Source organism: Pteropus alecto, unplaced genomic scaffold (assembly GCF_000325575.1).
Source record: "Pteropus alecto unplaced genomic scaffold, ASM32557v1 scaffold13, whole genome shotgun sequence".
NCBI lineage: Eukaryota > Metazoa > Chordata > Mammalia > Chiroptera > Pteropodidae > Pteropus > Pteropus alecto.
This window is the reverse complement of record NW_006434373.1, coordinates 8793140-8799139: the sequence shown is the minus strand read 5'-3', so window position 1 is coordinate 8799139 and position 6000 is coordinate 8793140. Positions and strand designations below refer to the sequence as shown.

General features: G+C 38.0%; 1 protein-coding gene and 1 pseudogene across 5 annotated transcripts in view; one reads left to right on the top strand and one right to left on the bottom strand.

The window, feature by feature from the left end:
• FGF14 (fibroblast growth factor 14) overlaps positions 1–6000 on the bottom strand; it is a 565286-nt gene that overhangs the window by 395564 nt on the left and 163722 nt on the right. The window lies entirely within an intron of this gene.
• LOC112477798 lies at positions 2506–2624 on the top strand (annotated as a pseudogene).

The following is a 6000-nucleotide window of genomic DNA, read 5'->3' as shown; positions in this document are numbered from 1 at the left end:
CTTCCTTCCTTTTTCATCTCCATCTCTCTATCTCTCCGTTTAAAGACCAGTATTCTCAGTAAAACAAACAAACAAACAAAAAAACAAAGTTATAATTATAATGCAAAAGTGAGCTATGTAAAAATCACTCATTATTTTGCCAACAGAAAAGACAGAGTGAACAAAAAAGCTTTATGGGGAAAAGGATGAATTAACAACACATTTTAAGTCTCTTAGATCTTTATATCTAATTATTTCTCAAAAAATAATTACATATAAACGATGTGCATGGGATTCACCCCGCCCCCCGCCTCAGCTAATGAAACATTTTAAAGAATGCCTTGACCTACTGCAAACCTGTTTGTTTCCCTCATGCTAATCAGAATTTATATGCTAATATGACGTCTTTAAATGATTTCCCAAGATTGTTATGGTGTCTGCCATTTTCGCTTGAACTTAATCAGATTTTTGGTCCAATTGCTTCAGAAATTTTTTGAAGTTAGAATTAACACACACACGCACACACACACACACACACACACACACACACACACACAGAGTAGGCACGTTTGCCCTGCTTAGTACCTCTTCTGTCATTTGTATGCAGCAAACCCATGCTGGACCCCTGTATGCCAGCCACCTGTTGGGCCCAGACAAAGCTTAGTTCAGAAGTCTACTTGAAAATTTAATTTCATTCAATAATATTCCAATGAAATTTTGTTGCTCTTTTAAACTCTAATACCAAAAGACTTCAGGATCAGCAATGTTACACAGGACTCTGTTCTTACCCCAGAATAATTTACCAAATGGAGCTGAGGAGCTGGGAGAGAAGCCTCTCAGGCGGTGGCCAGCAGCTGGAGACTGCGTATTAAACTAATTTTCAAAAACAGCCTTCAATTTTTAGACTTACTTCTGTTATTAATGTTTCTTAGTCCAGTTTGACATGCATGTAATTTTGCCCTATTTTCCTTATTTCGCTCCTTAATTCCTGTTCTGTTAACTCACGTGCTCTGATTTTGTTTAAATTTCCCTTTCACAATTATTCAGATATTTTCAGAGGGAGTATTTTAGGACCCCTTCATTTACAGGTTTTCTCTTATTGGAGGATAGCAGGGAGTGGGCAGATGGCCCCAATTCCAATTCCCTAACAGGGTCCATATTGGGCCTTCCCAAAAAGTCAGCCTTTGTGTGTTTTATTGCACACCAGTTCCCCCTGACTTTCTTCTCAGCAAAGGACTCCTCCCAAACTACTGTTGTTTATTTATCATGTGTTTTGTTTTTTTTTAACCACTAATGTAGGTCAACCTGTTTCCTAAGCCAGAAGCAAATGGAAGGAGAGTCTCAACCTAAAGCATCACACAAATTCACTGCACACAGTCAGTCTGAAATAAATTACCCCAGAAACTTACTGAAGGGAACGTAAAGTATCCCTGAGCCTGGATCCCCCTCTCAGAACTCTGCTGGCACTGCGCTCCACGCTCCACGGGCAGCACTCTCCTCTGGATACTGGGGTTATTCCTGCATGTGCTTTTCTCTACTACCGGAACTTTAAGCTTCCTGAGGTCACAAGCCTTATTTTCCTTCTCTTTCTCTTGACTGCTTTATAGCTACAAGTCACTTTCTCTGAGCGCAGCGTTGAAAATATGCATTGAATGAAGAAATCAGGGAAGGATTCTGACATTATCAGATTGACAAGAGCTAATTACAAGACTGATCATGAGGAAGAAAAATACCTTCCTCTTCAAAATGAGCAGGGGCCCTGAAAAGTATAGGTAGCTCAACACATATTAGTGTAACTTGAAGCAATACTGCCAAGTAAATCTTGCAAAAAGCTTTGCTCAGGTAGGAGTCTTCATTCCAACTAGGCAGTCTGCTGCAACTAAATCCATATCAAGTCTGAAACTCCACTTCCCCTCACAGTGAGAAATACTCGTAGTTTTTCACAAAAGGGACAGAAAAATAAGCTGAATGCTGCCAGGTATCAGCTTTTTTTACATATTGTTGCAACTGCCACTTTTAAAATTATTCAACACCTTGAATGAAATAGTGACAAAGATGGAGATTTCTTAGAAAAGATCTTGAAAGCAGCTTGCTAAACAGGCGATTCATGCCTGCAGCCAGCGTTCACCCAGAATTCCCAAGGAATTCTGCCATCACTTGTCTTTTTGTTTTACAGATAGCATCAATATTAACAGAGCTTTACTTATTTTCAATTAAAGGAATGTGTGGCATTCAGTATCACATGTTAATACAGTAATTCACACCGGGAAAAAATATACATAAAAGTATTAAGAAACTTGTGCTTAGAAAATAACATCATTCCTCCTAGACCATTCCTTTCACTTGTAGTTCTCAAAGCACTTTGCATTCTCAGCCAGTGACAAAGCTAGGAATGGAATCAAAATACACTGAAATGGTAGGTGAAAGAAATGTCATGGAGCATATATACATAATCAATGTCAAGTTGATTTTTAGGGGTATGTTAATAGATTTATCAAGTAACATCAACGTTAAGAATCTATTGGAGTCTACGGCCATGCCACCCTGAACAAGCCCGATCTCATCTGATCACAGAAGCTAAGCAGGGTCAGGCCTGGTTAGTACTTGGATGGGAGACCACCTAGGAAGACCAGGTGCTGTAGGCAAAAAAAAATTTTTTTAATTAAGGAATTGTAAACTGACAAGGTCCTTACAATCTGTGAAGTCAATCAAGAGTTGCCTCACCTAAAACAAAAATCTATTGGAGCAGCTACCAACAAATCAAGGACTAAAAGAGACAGTTCACTGGAAGACATGAACTAGTGTACATATTCAATAATTATTGTTGTTGTCAATGTTAATGAAAAAAGCAATAAATCAGAAAGGTTGCATTGATGAGTGAGAAGAAACTGACTCAACGCTTTAAATGGAATCATTCTTTTCTCTCCTTCCCCAACAAGTAACTTCAACAGCATCTGTTTCTGCCTGCCAGACAGTCAAATCAACCCCAAGAACACTCCTCTCTCTATATTGGAGGCGCTGAATCAGTCTGCAGGTAGCCAAGCTTCTTTAGATTGTTCTAAGAAAGAATAGCTCATAATTCCTCCCATCTCCTTTAATTAGAAGGCAATTAAGTCTATGGTACCAATAGACATTGTTTAGAACGCCACAGTCTCGGAGAAGAGAGAAGACTGGCGATGCTATCTTTTGACTGAGAAAGCCTACCTGTGAGAATTCGGATCATTACTGGGGAGTCAGGGCCTGGAGACAAGATGCCCCTGAAATGAGTGCCCAGTAGAGAAACAAGTGTTGAGTCCCTAACTGCAGAGAGGTCCTTAGCCTTGACCTAACCTTTGCTTTCACTGTCTTGAAGTGCAATGCATAACTTCCAAATTTTACTCAACAAGAAACTTCAACAGCATCTGTTACTCAACAAGTAATCTTCAAAAGCAAGATTAACAATATTGCCTTATCACTGTCTCCTGGGGAATGCTCTTCTACTTTCTTCATTTGCCCATTCATTCTCTTTCTTGCCCATTAATTATTTTTAACCAAATAATGAAGTATTAGAAAAGGTTCTGTTTCTTTTGAAGCAAAGCTTGAGAGTCATTGCATTATCTTTTATTATTTTTAAAACTATTTTTTAATTATTTGTACAAATAGTTGACATACAATATCATATTAGTTTCAAGTGCACAACGTTTATACACCTTATGAAGTGATCGACACAAGTTTAGGAAACATCTGTCACCATAGTAGTTACTGCTATTACTGACTACATTCCTTGTGGTGTACATCACATCCCTGCAAGTTACTTTACAAGTTTGTACTTTCGTAATCTCCTCCCCTTTTTATTTTTAAGTTGAATTTCTGACATACCATTTAAGATTTAGAAGCTTTTTAAAAAAGTTAGATTTTCTTTCCTAGGGATGTCATTAGAGTCAGTCTTCTATGAAACAATGGGAGCAAACTGGTCCTCAAACAGAAACATTACAAAAATGCCCACTAAGTTCACTAAGTTCATTCTTTAGAGTCCTACTCACTGAATATCATTTAGTTTCAGCTCTCAGCGCTCCCTGAAGCCAGGTAACTATCCGGAATGGTGTCTTCCCACTAAGTTGTTATTAAGTTCATTATTTACAATTCATGTTTCTTTATCAGAGATTCTCAACTAGAAGTGGCTTTTCCCCCTTTTCCACCAGAGACCATTTGGCTACTACTGGAGACACTTTTGACTGTCACAATTTGGGGACTGCTACTGGCAACAAGTCTGTAGAGACCAGGGATGCGTCCAACAATGCATAGGACAGTCCTCTAACAAAGGATTATTCAGCCCAAAATGTCAATAGTGTCAAGGATGAGAGAGCCTGTTCTAGATATTCTCTCTTGCCTGCCTTGTTCATATTTGGTATGAAAAGATTATTTTACTCATCAGCCTGAAGAGTTCCCATTAATCCTGAAAAAACGGATTACCTATAAATAAAGGAGTAGAAAACAGATATACTCTTTTGGGGAAAACTGAATGTCACCACCCACATTCTGTGAAGGAGAAGCACATCACTATTCACTCTGCTAGAAAAATTAAGTTGAAATTTTCACAATTTACTCGTTTTTGGTTCATATGCAAATTATAATGCACTAAAACTGGGAGACACTGACAGGTTAATTGCTCTTACTCCTCTGGTCCAGCTGCACAGAAATAATGCTGAGGAACCACAAAGCAGGAAAGGGGCATCACACAGGGTCGTCCTACTCCATGCGTCTGGGTGCATCAGCGTCCCTTGTGTGTTGAGTTAGACTGACTGATAATATAACACATGCACTTAACATTTGTTGATTTGATTCCAGCTATTTAAAACAGTCTTTTTTTCCTTTGTAGTTCTTAAAAATAAAATATAAATGCAACACATTTTTCAGGCAAATTGGTTAGGAATTCCAAAAAAGGTAAAAAGAACTCTCAGGAAGCTAGGGATTGAGGGACTGGTTAAAAAAGGCAAAAAGATTTAAAAGTTACAAATTTGTAGTTACAAAATAGTCACGGGGATATAAAATAGAGCATAGGGAATATCGATAACACTGTAATAACTATGTATGGTGCCAGGTGTGTACTAGACTTAGCGGGGGATCACTCTGCAAATTATATAAATGTCTAACCACTATGCTATACACCTAAAATTAATATAAAATGATACTGAAGTCAACCATAATTTAAAAAGGAAGTAAAGAAGAAGGAAGGAAAGAGGAAGGAAGGAAAGAAGAAAGGAGAAAAGGAAAGGAAAAGAAAGAAAAAATAGCTCTCTTAAACAGTCAGTGCTCTCAAATAAAAATCATCTTCAGTCCCCAAGCGTGGAAACTTTCTAGTTATGTGATATTTGGTCCCAATATCTGTATTAATCTGACACACATTTCTATTAGCCCTAAGCCCTTTCCCCATGGCTAGCAACTATTTATAATCCATGCTACCATGTGGGTATGTTAAGGCTATTCATATTATTCTGATTATAACATTTTGTATCCTTCTTGAGATGATATGCCTTTCAAAGGCAAACTGAATTTCTGATTCATCTCATACTCTTTTTTTCAAGCACAGGATTATATATACAGTATTCAACACATGTTGATCAATTCTTTTTATTTCTGAGTAGAAAGGTAATAGGGAGGTTATTACATTATTTTAGACACATGCCTCCTTTTCTTAAAGCGATGTTCTTATTCACGATTTGAGTGTGAATTGACATTGTAATGTCCAAGTTCTTAGAGCCATTGGAAAGACGGGGCTAAAAGTCAGAGATGGAGGTGTGCGTTCCCCAAAGGCCCAGATATGCAAACTGAAGGCACAAGAGGAGATGAGGTGAGAAGAAGAATATTTACAGACAGGAGTCAAGAGACTAAATGGAGCATGAAGTTAAGTGGTAGGAGGAAGAGAAACCATGAAGTCTACACAAGCTTGGCAGGAAAAGAAAGGGGTATTCACATCACTTGGAGATACACAGTATTCTCAGGTGCTATGTCAGTCTTTCAATACAAAGCCAAAATCTATGA